Here is a 12,824-nt window from a genome sequence, read left to right as displayed (position 1 = left end):
CTGTCTCATGCAACTGTTGTACCAATTCCGAGCCTAGAATCCTTCCTTCTCCTACTTCAGCCCAACTTATCGGTGATCTACATTTTCATCCGTACAAAGCTTCGTATGGTGGCATGCCAATACTGGAGTGATAGTTGTTGTTGTAAGAGAATTCTATCAATGGCAAGTGGTCGTCCCAACTTCCTGCAAAATCGATTACACAACTGCGCAACATGTCTTCAATTATTTGAATTGTCCTTTCGCTCTGACCATCAGTCTGCGGGTGGTACGCCGTACTCATGTTCAACTTTGTGCCAAGACTTTCTTGAAATTGCTTCCAGAATCTCGAGTTAAATCGGGGATCTCTGTCTGAAACTATTGATACGGGTACTCCATGCCTTAGTACGATTTCACACACGTACAGATGAACCAATTTAGCCAATGACGACTTCTCATTAATTGGAAGGAAATGCGTCGACTTCGTAAGGCGATCAACTATAACCCATATAGCGTCATGTTCGGATTTCATTCGCGGTAGTCCCACTATAAAGTCCATAGCAATATTTTCCCATTTCCATTCTGGAATCTTTAGGGGCTGAATTAATCCGCTTGGTCGTTGATGTTCTGCCTTCACTTTCTGATAAGTATAACACTTTGCAACCTATTCTTCCACGTCTCGCTTCATATTTGGCCACCAAAAGTTCTGCTTTAAGTCCCGATACATCTTGGTGCTCCCCGGGTGGATTGAAAATCTTGAATTGTGGGCTTCTTATAGGATCTCATTCTTCAGTTCAGGTACATGAGGAATCCAAATTCTTGAGGAAAACCTTAGTATACCTTGATCATCCCTTTGAGTGCCAATCTCTTCTCCAGTTAGCTGATTCTTTTCTTTCTCCATTACTTCTTCCTGACATTTCCTTATCCTTTCCACTAGTGTTGGCTGAAAAGTCATTGCACGACAAACTTCTTCAACTATTCCACAATCACAAAGTTCTAATCCAAATTTCTTAATCTCTTTAGACAGTTCCTTTGGTGTTGCCATCATATTCAACCTCTCCTTCCTATTTAAAGCATCGGCTACAACATTTGCCTTTCCAGGATGATAATTTATCGAACAATCGTAGTCCTTGATCAATTCCAACCATCTCCTTTGCCTCATATTGAGCTCCTTCTGAGTGAAAATGTACTTTAAACTCTTGTGATTCGTATAGATTTCACACTTTTCCCCGTAGAGGTAATGTCTCCAAATCTTAAGTGCGAACACTATGGAGGCTAGTTCCAAATCATGTGTCGGGTACTTTAATTCATGTGGTTTTAACTGTCTTGACGCATACGCGATCACCTTATTGTGTTGCATTAGCACACAGCCCAATCCTTTATGTGAAGCATCGCTGAAAATCACAAAGTTTCCTTGGTCATCTGGTAGTACTAACACCGAAGCTGTTACTAATCTCTATTTCAGCTCTTGAAAGCTATCCTCACATTCTACACTCCATTCGAACTTCTGATTCTTCCTGGTTAACTTAGTCAATGGCGTGGCGATTTTCGAAAAATCCTTGACAAACCTTCTATAATACCCTGCCAATCCTAGAAAACTTCGCACTTCCGTAGGTGTCTTTGGCCTCTCCCAACTCATAATCGCCTCAATCTTTGCCGGATCTACTTTAACTCCTTCATCTCCAATGACATGTCCCAAAAATTGAACTTCCTTTAACCAAAACTCACATTTGGAAAACTTGGCATACAAATTCTATTGGCGAAGTATCTCCAATGCTATCCATAGATGTTGCTTATGTTCTTCTTCCGACTTTGAATAAATAAGGATGTAATCAATGAATACCACTACGAACTTGTCCAAATACTTTTTAAATACCCGATTCATCAGATCCATAAATGCGGCCGGGGCATTAGTCAATCCAAAAGGCATTACTAAGAATTCATAATGTTCGTATCTGGTCATGAATGTTGTCTTGGGAATATCTTCTTCTTTGATCTTTAATTGATGGTATCCTGATCTCAAGTCAATCTTTTAAAAGCACTTTGCTCCCTTCAGCTGGTCAAATAGGTCATCTATTCTTGGTAGCGGGTAGCGGTTCTTAATCGTTACCTTATTCAACTCCCGATAATCTATACATAGCCGCATACTTCCATCTTTCTTCTTTACAAACAGAACAGGTGCTCCCCATTGCGACGTACTTGGCCGTATCACTCCTTTTTCCAATAATTCTTGTAGCTGGCTCGCCAACTCTTTCATTTCTGCTGGTGCCATCCTATATGGGGCCTTTGAAACTGGTTCTGTGCCTGGAGCAAGGTTGATCTCGATCTCGATTTGTCGATCTGGCGGTAAGCCCGGTAGTTCGTCTAGAAACACATTTGGGAACTCGTTAACTACGGGGATATCTTCTATGCTGGGGTTGCCCTTTTCTGAATCCACTACATAAGCTAGGAACGACTCACAACCTTTTTTAAGTAGCTTCTTAGCCTGAACGATTGTAAGAAACAGTTGCTCTTGCCTCTGTCCCTTAAATACTACCTTCTCTCCACTCTTCGTCTTTAAATACACTTTCTTGGTCTTACAATTAATCTAGGCGTTATTCTTCCCTAACCAATCCATACATAAAATTATATCGAACTCTCCCAACTTGAAGAGTATCAAGTCGGCTGAAAACTTGTGCCCCGAAATATCAATCTCACACTTCAGACATAATTGATTCACAGGAATCTTCTCTTGGTTCGCAATTACCACATTTACTACCTTGCTCATAATCATTTTATCACATTGAAGTTTATCAACAAAAGTTTCTGATATGAAAGATCTCGTTGCTCCCGAATCAATCAATACTTTAGCTTTGACATTATTTAGTAAAAGTGTACATGCTATCACCTCAGAGTTCTGAATAGCGTCCTTCATTTTCAAATCGAATGTCCTTTTTGTTGCTTGCGGAGTTATTGTAGGTGGTGGAGGTAATGCAAATACCTCGGCTGGCACACTTGCACTGGTACTTGCCACATTCATTAGAGCTTTGACTGGTCCGGTTGTCTTGCACTCCCTAGCTATGTGTCCAGTCTTTCTACACTTATAACATGTAACTCCTAGCTTCGGCATCTTACACTCATTTTCCAAATGTCCCTTCTGGTTGCACCTATAGCATGTCATGCTCAGCTTATTACACACTCTGGGGTGCCTTCTTCCACAATGCTTGCATTCCAATCTCTGGAATCTGTTTTCTCCAACTTGCCCTTGACTTGTCTGGTTGTTCCCTTTCGATTCTTGTCTTTTGCCCAAATTCCCTTTCTTTTGAAAATTTCCGCCTTTATGGAATCCAAACCTCTTTACATTCCGATCTTGTGAATTTCCGGCTTCAGATTTTTCTCCATAAAATGGAACCTTTCTCTTCTTGTTATCCCTTTCCTTTCTTGACTGCGTCCCATTATTTTCAATCAGAGCATCTTTCTATACTACTCCCGCATAAGTATCAAACTCAAACATAGCCACTCTATCTCTGATCCAAGGCTCTAATCCTTGTTGAAATCTCTTTGCTTTTTCCTCCTTACTGCTGGTATACTTTATCATAAACCTTAACAACTCTGTGAATTTCTTCTCATATTCCAGTACAGTCATGTTCCCTTGCTTCAATTCAAGAAATTTAAGCTCCATCTGATTCTGCATGTACTTAGGGTAATACTTTTCCAGAAATAACTTCTTAAATCTTTCCCAAGAAACTTGTTGAGTTGCTTCCATAGCTTTTACTGATTCCCACCAATAGATGACTTCGCCCTTCAAGAAGTAAGTAGCATATGGTGTCTTCTGATCGTCCCCTAACTGTACCAACTCAAAATCCCTTTCCATTTCCTTAATCCATGTGTTAGCTATTATTGGATCAGTGGTATCATGAAATACAGGTGGATTCACATTCTGAAAAGCCTTGAAAGTGACAACTTGTTGAGGTGGTACTGGTGGATCAGGTGGTTGGTGTGGTTCACGGTTATCTTGGTTTTCAAATTGTTGTTGAAGAGTTAGTTGTTGTTGAGCTATAGCGTTAGTTTGTTGTTGCAAGGTTTCTAGTAATCGAAGAATATTTGGATCTGTGGTGGATGTGGTTGTTGGGTTCTTCTTTTTGGGTGGCATGATCCTGAAATAAGAGTTATATCAAAACAGGTATGAATAATGAAATAATTCGGGAGTATCGCTTGGCATTCTTATTTACATATGAGGTCAAGTTTCAAATTAAACAAATATGGTGATGCATATAAAGACGTAAGATAACAGTTGATAGCAAATGGAACGATAGTGCATAATATTGGAAATCTAAAGGTCTCATTACATCAAGATCAGGATAAAGTCTGATTCTAGGAATAACATGCTTATTTAAAGGAAACAACTGGGAATTTCTACGAAGTCTGATAATACTACAACATGGAAGGTAGATAATGGAAAGAACTAAGGCTCCACTCCATCGGAATGGGGCTTGGTAGTCTTCTCCTCTCGAAGCGTCTTCACAATGCTCTGAAGCTCATCCGCCACCATCTGGATGATATACTGACTGGTACGGTCTCGGTGTGATGGCATTTCCTCAAGCTTGGTGTTGACATACTGAACCAAAGTCTCAAGTCTCGCAGTCATCTGCTCCTTAGGCTTCCCTTCATAGTTTCGGCTGTCCGGATACACATTTTTCAGTCGGTCTATCAGTCGATCGTACTTGCCCTGAAGCATGTCAAACTCGCGCCTCAACTCAGCATACACGGAGAAAGCAATAGTGTCGTCTGACCCAGAGGATGACGAGGAATGCGCCCTTTGCTAACAAACCAATAAGAGGAGTATTAATAAAAAATTTACTTAACCTACTCTCTCGCATATTATCTATAACCTATACATATATCCTATAACCTATTTGGGCTATCCAGGGACTCTAAACCGTAGCTCTGATACCAAAACCTGTCACACCCCCAACTTAACAAACAAAATATATAACTATTACAATATTTAAAAGAAAGTAAATATAGCCGAATCCAAGATCTTACAGTTTAGGGTTTGGAACAGCCCAACACTACCATCTATTACAACTGATTTTAATATCAAATCCTCACACAAAACTATCTCTTATTCTACCTGAGCTCGGACATACGCATCGGCATCACAAGTCTTACGTGATGTCTGCTTGAATCTAACCATAGCTGTTAGCTGTAATATCAGGGTTAAAGCAAGGAGTGAGCCAAATGCTCAACAAGTGCTAAACAGTACGATACGAAATATAAATTGAGATATATATTAAAGAATGACAATGCGAAGATATAACTAATAATAACAAGAGATGAAATTTTGGATGATGACATCATTTGCTTGAATCAAAACATTTTCAAAATCATAACTTAATCAAAATCATTTTATGACGCTACGGATTACAGCCGGTGATCAGCCGCGAAGTAATCCCGAACCTCGCTGGGTTCTAAAACATTAATGGGATCCCTAGGCAACTTTTAATCCTACAATATAAGTGTGGAAAGGACTCACATCTCAGTCCAGATCCACTATTCAAAGAAAACATTTATCCCCCTTTGGGACTGAAAATCCATATTTTAATCATTTCAAAAACTGATGCCGATTTATAATAAAATCTCTTAAGTAGTAAACATTTTATCAAGGGATTATAGATCAACTTTGAAACACTAGAAATATGTCACCAAATTTTAGGGCCATGATCCACTAGACTTTACTATATTAGGGTAATTAAAAGGTTTCCATATACAAGAACTTTGACAAGGAGATTTAGCAAGGCTATTGGGTAATATGAAAGAGTAATGCCAAACTAGGCTTAAAGCAATGGTTTTCGACAAGGTACAAGTACTAGAACATCAAGAAGATAAGCTTCATGAATACTAGGGGTGTTAAGGTATGAAGAAAATGATCTTTAGCTCAAGGTATATCAGTATTGTCGAACTTTAGGGTAAGAAAAAGGGTTATCAATCAATTAAGAACAACTTTAAAGAATATCTGGCTTTTAGTTATCAAGGTAAAGTTTCTATTGGGGTTCAAGCATCAGGGTGAGATGTCAATATTTTAGGAATCAATAGCATGTTAATCAAGAGGATCAATCAAGTATTATATCAAATCTTTATTTTATCATGGCATTCCAATTACTTTGATATACTAGCGTGATACGACTTTTGATCTACTTGCAATATGTACTTGAGGGTTCATGGCATTTCTATATAATACAAAGATAGATTTAAGAATCGCTTGGTTCAAGTATATCAAGATAACTCAGGATACTCGCATCAATATATATGAACTAATTATCACATATTTGCAATGTAAATGAAAGACAGGTTGAATCACTTGCCTTGAGAAAGGCTGGTCTGGTCTGGCTGGTAGGAGCAACTGGAAGCTTTACTCGACCTTTATGGAAAGTTTACCTTCGTCTCGAGATCCTACATAAATAATAATAATCTCATTATAATATATTCTCACCAACTCAACCTATTTACAAACAGAAATTAAACACAAATGGCACTTAGGCCTATATGCACGCAATTTCTAATCACCTTATAAATATGTCAGGGCGAAAACACGCGCTAATATTCACGCAAGTATACGCGTTCGCAAGTAGTATAAGATATAAATCAGATTCGTTCCCACAGAAACTGGTTTAGGTTAAGTTCAATTTATGCACCTATGCAACAATGTATGGTTATCGCTCAATGCTAAGACAAATAACAAATTGGGTTTTTATTAAACTAAGAGATTATACTAAATAACATTAACTAAGAGAATTGAGGTTAAATTAATATATATGATAAACATGGGATTCTAACTTCATTACTACTCCATTCAATAGCCTTATTGTTCTTAACCTTGGCATGTGATGGTGATGACACTAATCAGATAACACGAAACTGATAAACGCCAACTTTCGTTGCACGAGTACCATTCTACCAGACATCCACAAAAGAGATAGAAGCTGAATAGGCACCAATTATATTGAGACCCTATATATCTATAGAATTTGACAACATAACGGTTTAAGAACAAGTTATCTATCTTGATTACATAGGGCAAGTAAAACGGTTAGAGTTACCTACGAATCATGCATACACATATATGAACCTATGCTAGCATGGCAAGTTCTAAACCTCTATATTCACTGTCGCTTCAATAGAGATTAACACGCTATCTTATATGTTAGCTACGCACGTAAGATGAATAAGCACAACCATACTAGGATATCAATCAATCACCACACACCAAGATATCGAAACAATTAACTATTGAAATCCATAAGTAAATCCGCTAGAATCCCATGACAACGATTAGCCCATAATCGAATTCATCGTCACCATGGGTTCCAATGAAAGCATGGTATAAACAAGGTCTTAATAAACTAAATAATAATCAAAGTACGAATAAATGAGATCTAGGTTCAACAAGAATGAAAACGAGCATCCAAAGTTACAACTAATTCAAAGAATCACAAGTTGAAAACAAGATCTTCTTTTTCGGAGTTGTTATGTGCTTCTAGGTCTTCTCCTTGGTATCCCAATCTTCTCGGATGATGAAAACCCTTTTTTTTAAGTATATATACGCCCCTAGTGGACCTGGACCCTTAAAATCGTCAAATTCTACTCAAAAAATGTTTTTTTAGCGAAATCAGCGACCAGCCGCGCTTGGAGCGGCCGCTCAGCTCTCCTGAGCGGGCGCTCAGCTCTGCTGAGCGGGCGCTCAGCTACTGACTGGAAAAAATATTCTGATGAATCTTGTTTTGACCATAACTTGAGTTCTACTCGTCAGAATTAGGCGATTCAACTGCCCACGCGAAGCTATTGAGATTCTCTACAACTTGACAATGGCCTTGGCTTCCAATTCTGATCACTTTTCATCATATTTCCTTTAAAAGATCTTTTCTTCATTTAACTGATACCTAAAATGCAATAACACAAAAACACATCAAAATACCAACAACTTGAGTCCAAAACACCAATTTAAGCTTGTAATAAAGCATTCCAAGTGGATATAAAATCCACTTATCACACCCCCAAACTTGAATCGATGCTTGTCCTCAAGCATAAACAGACTCAAAACTACAAAACAAACCTAATGCATGAATGCAACTACGTGAATGCAACTAAATGACAATGCAATCGATCCCCTCAGAATAACCATAACCAAATGAATAAACCAATGCCTCTAAGAATACAATAACTTGAAACAGAGTTCGAATAAATCCCACAAACTAACTCACAAACCAGAAACGTGCATGTGTGGATGCTTAACAGATATACTCTCGATACTAGATCAATAACCATAACTTATCTATCATCGAAACAATCAAAAGTTTATAAACAGAATAGACAATAAACGCATTATGACTCACAACACCTCCTTTCTACTAGAGTTATACAAGGATTCACATTATTATTGAACACATAACAAAGATGCTTATTTGATCGTGCAATGAATGAGGTCCCAAAAGACTTATACAATAATACCCATGTAGCGAGCGTTAGGTTAGTGGATCCCAGACTATAAAAGCCTTAGGTCACTAGGCACAAAGTCCCCTAAAACTTAATAACTCGATTATTAAAGAGCTCACTCTTGATCAATTATGCATAAACACATACTTTTTTTCTTTTTTTTTCTTTTTTTTCTCTTTTCTTTTTTTTTCAACAATTTCTGAATGTGTGCATTTCGCTCCATCTCATTCAACCCTAGACTACTCATAAAAATATGAGCCGGCTACTAGCCATTTGACACCTAGCCTTACAACAACTAGCAATGAAATCCAAGTTTTTCTCCAAATAAAAAGAATCAGTGTTTTTACGTCACTACGAGAATATCACAAATTCTAAATATAACCAAGTGATTAAATCTCAACAACAAACAAGTATGATCATGATCTAGATCAAAAGCAACCCTATAAGACTTTGTGAAAATATTTATTTCTGGCATGCAAATCAATTCATTAAGACTTAAACATCCCTCTATTCCTCATCACCACACTCAAATCAACATCAACTTATCCAATATCATAGTTCATCTTAAGGGATCATGCTAAATATGCATGCAAATGCAACTATATGAAATTACATAAAAACAAACAAATATGTCCTAAATGAACAATCATGCAAAAATATGAATGAACTACAACTAAACATGCAATATGAATCTATATGGATCTATATGGACACACACTACTAATCCTTACATTATCACCCCCAAACTTAAAATTTTCAATGTCCTCATTGAAGGTAATAATAAGGATTTCAGGCATACCTAATTAGCGGGAGAGTCACCCTCGTCGGGTGGAGGATCAGGTGGCCAATCAACCTCGCCACCAGTGTCTCGAACAACAATACCGAAAGCATGTGTCAAATCTGCAGCAAAATGACGGTGAATGTCGTGCATGGCCTCCATACGCCTAATTACTCGCCTGTACTGCTCATCACCAACACCAGTCCTATCAACTACCTGTTGCACATGAGAAGAACCCTCTATAGGCACTGGAGGATCCATTCGGCTACCCTCTTCATCATCAAAGATATATCCCAACCCCTTGTCAGGGGGTGCACCTAAGAATGAATAACTCAAGTGATTTGGTAGTGGGTTGAGCTCAAGTGTAGGAGCATCTTCAATAGACGACTCGAGACGATCCTGAGAAATTTTCAGCTCTGCTAACCCAAGAGAATCGAATGGCACATCCAACTTCCTCTTCCACAGAGGTGCATTCAAAACCTGAATTTGCTCTACTTTAAAGCACTCCTTTTTAATTGTGGGTAATTTTATTTCCTTGAACACATTGAAAGTGACCTTTTGATCGTGAACCTTCATCGTAAGCTCTCCTTTTTGCACATCGATCATAGTTCGGCCTGTAGCCAAGAATGGTCTTCCCAAGATGATGGAAATCTTTTTATCTTCCTCGAAATCAAGAATTACAAAGTCAGCAGGGAAGAAGAGTTTATCCACCTTGACCAGGACATCCTCCACTATACCTCGTGGATAAGCGATGGAACGGTCAGCTAGTTGCAATGACATGTATGTTGGTTTCGGCTCAGGCAGACCAAGCTTCTTGAAGATAGATAAGGGCATCAGATTGATGCTAGCTCCTAAATCACATAAACACTTGTCGAACGACAAGTTTCCGATGGTGCAAGGAATAGTGAAGCTTCCAGGATCTTTAAGCTTCGGAGGCAACTTCTGTTGCAGCACAGCACTACATTCCTCCATTAGAGAAACGGTCTCTAAGTCATCGAGCTTCACTTTCCGAGAGAGAATACCTTTCATAAACCTCGCATAGCTAGGCATCTGTTCAAGAGCTTCAGCGAAAGGTATGTTGATATGAAGTTTCTTGAACACCTCCAGAAACTTCTCAAACTGCTTATCCAGCTTTTTCTTCTGCAGCCTTTTAGGAAAAGGAGGTGGAGGATAAATCTGTTTCTCCCCTGTATTACCCTCAGGAGGAGTGTGTTCCATAGTAGTCTTCCTTGGTTCCACCTCTACTTCCTTCTGCACATCTTCTTCAGCCACAACTGCATTTTCTGAATCTTGAGATTTTTCTGGCTCTTCGTCTTACTGAACTTGGGGGCTTGCGACCTTTCCAGACCTTAAGGTGATGGCGTTCACCTGTTCTTCAACTTCCCTCTTGCCTGGATTTGTTTCTGTATCACTAGGAAGCGTTCCTGGTGGTCAATTCAATAAGGCATTAGCAATTTACCCTATTTGGTTCTCCAGATTCTGGATAGAAACAGCCTGGCTTTGGCATATAAGAGCCTGGTTTTTGCACATAAGCCTCAACTCCTCCAATTCAGATTTTTCATTCGAAGATAGACCTGCATCATTAGTTTGTTGTTGAAGTTGGAGTTGTTGTCTTGGTGTAAATTGTTGCTGAAAACCAGGAGGGTTAAATAGCTTATTTGCAAACTGCTGGAATGGCTGTTGCATCGCATTCTGATTGTTGCTCCAGCTGAAGTTAGGATGATTCCAGTTGTCAGGATGATAAGTGTCTGGAACTGGTTGCTGCGATCTCTGAAAGTTGCTCACAAACTGAGCTGAGTCGCTAGATATAGCGCATTGTTCTGTCGTATGCGGACCTGCACACAGCTCACAAACACTAATTATCTGCTTAACACCATAGTTAGCCAGAGAATCGATCTTCATAGACAACGCCTTTAGTTGAGCAGTGATAGCTGTAGCTGTATCCACTTCAAGAACTCCTGCTACCTTGCCCTGTGGATATCTCTGGGTTGGATACTGATATTCATTAGCAGCCATCAGTTCAATTAGATCATAAGCTTCCTTATAGCTCTTTGCCCATAATGCTCCGCCTGATGCTGCATCAAGCATGGGTCTGGACTGTGCTCCCAACCCATTGTAAAAAGAAGTGATGATCATCCAATCAGGAATTCCATGATGAGGATACTTCCTGAGCATCTCCTTGTAGCGCTCCCAAGCTTCACTTAGCGATTCTCCCGTTTGCTGCGCAAATTGAGTAATAGCGTTTCTGATTGCAGCTGTCTTCGCCATAGGGAAGAATTTAGTGAGAAACTTTTGAGCAAGATCTTCCCAAGTAGTAATCGAACCAGCTGGTAGAGAGTGTAACCATCTCTTAGCCTTATCCCTCAGAGAGAATGGGAACAGTCTCAGCTTCACAACATCTTCAGAAACACCGTTGAACTTGAAGTTGTCGCAGATCTCAATGAAATCCCTAATGTGCATATTGGGATCTTCCGTTGAAGAACCCCCAAACTAGATTGAATTCTGCACCCATTGAATTATGTCAGGCTTGATCTCAAAGGTATTAGCTGTGATAGCTGGCCGAACAATGCTAGATTGAGTGTCATTGATCTTGGGTTGAGAAAAATCCATCAAGGCTTTCGTTCGTGCTGCTGGATTTCCCATTGTAATGAGTACCTGAAACACAAATAAATAAACTGTGAAAGTAAAAGAATCCGAGTCAGTGAACTTTAACGACCACTGATGACAAGCACATAAACTAAAAATTAACACCGAGTCCCCGGCAGCGGCGCCAAAAACTTGTCAGGGCGAAAACACGCGCTAATATTCACGCAAGTATACGCGTTCGCAAGTAGTATAAGATATAAATCAGATTCGTTCCCACAGAGACCGGTTTAGGTTAAGTTCAATTTATGCACCTATGCAACAATGTATGGTTATCGCTCAATGCTAAGACAAATAACAAATTGGGTTTTTATTAAACTAAGAGATTATACTAAATAACATTAACTAAGAGAATTGAGGTTAAATTAATATATATGATAAACATGGGATTCTAACTTCATTACTACTCCATTCAATAGCCTTATTGTTCTTAACCTTGGCATGTGATGGTGATGACACTAATCAGATAACACGAAACTGATAAACGCCAACTTTCGTTGCACGAGTACCATTCTACCAGACATCCACAAAAGAGATAGAAGCTGAATAGGCACCAATTATATTGAGACCCTATATGTCTATAGAATTTGAAAACATAACGGTTTAAGAACAAGTTATCTATCTTGATTACATAGGGCAAGTAAAACGGTTAAAGTTACCTACGAATCATGCATACACATACATGAACCTATGCTAGCATGGCAAGTTCTAAACCTCTATATTCACTGTCGCTTCAATAGAGATTAACACGCTATCTTATATGTTAGCTACGTACGTAAGACGAATAAGCACAACCATACTAGGATATCAATCAATCACCACACACCAAGATATCGAAACAATTAACTATTGAAATCCATAAGTAAATCCGCTAGAATCTCATGACAACGATTAGCCCATAATCGAACTCATCGTCACCATGGGTTCCAATGAAAGCATGGTATAAACAAGGTCT

At 38.9% G+C, this 12,824-nt stretch overlaps 1 non-coding gene across 1 annotated transcript; it reads left to right on the top strand.

Annotated features, from left to right (window-relative positions):
* Positions 1-11,372: 11,372 nt before the first annotated feature.
* Positions 11,373-11,479, top strand: LOC141710134 (small nucleolar RNA R71). Its single transcript, XR_012570669.1, has one exon. It is a non-coding gene; the product is annotated as a small nucleolar RNA R71 (small nucleolar RNA).
* The last annotated feature ends 1,345 nt before the right edge of the window (positions 11,480-12,824 follow it).

This window comes from Apium graveolens, chromosome 2 (genome assembly GCF_009905375.1).
Source record: "Apium graveolens cultivar Ventura chromosome 2, ASM990537v1, whole genome shotgun sequence".
Classification (NCBI taxonomy): domain Eukaryota; kingdom Viridiplantae; phylum Streptophyta; class Magnoliopsida; order Apiales; family Apiaceae; genus Apium; species Apium graveolens.
Note: the sequence above shows the minus strand (reverse complement) of the source record. Positions and strands in the feature narration are given on the sequence as shown.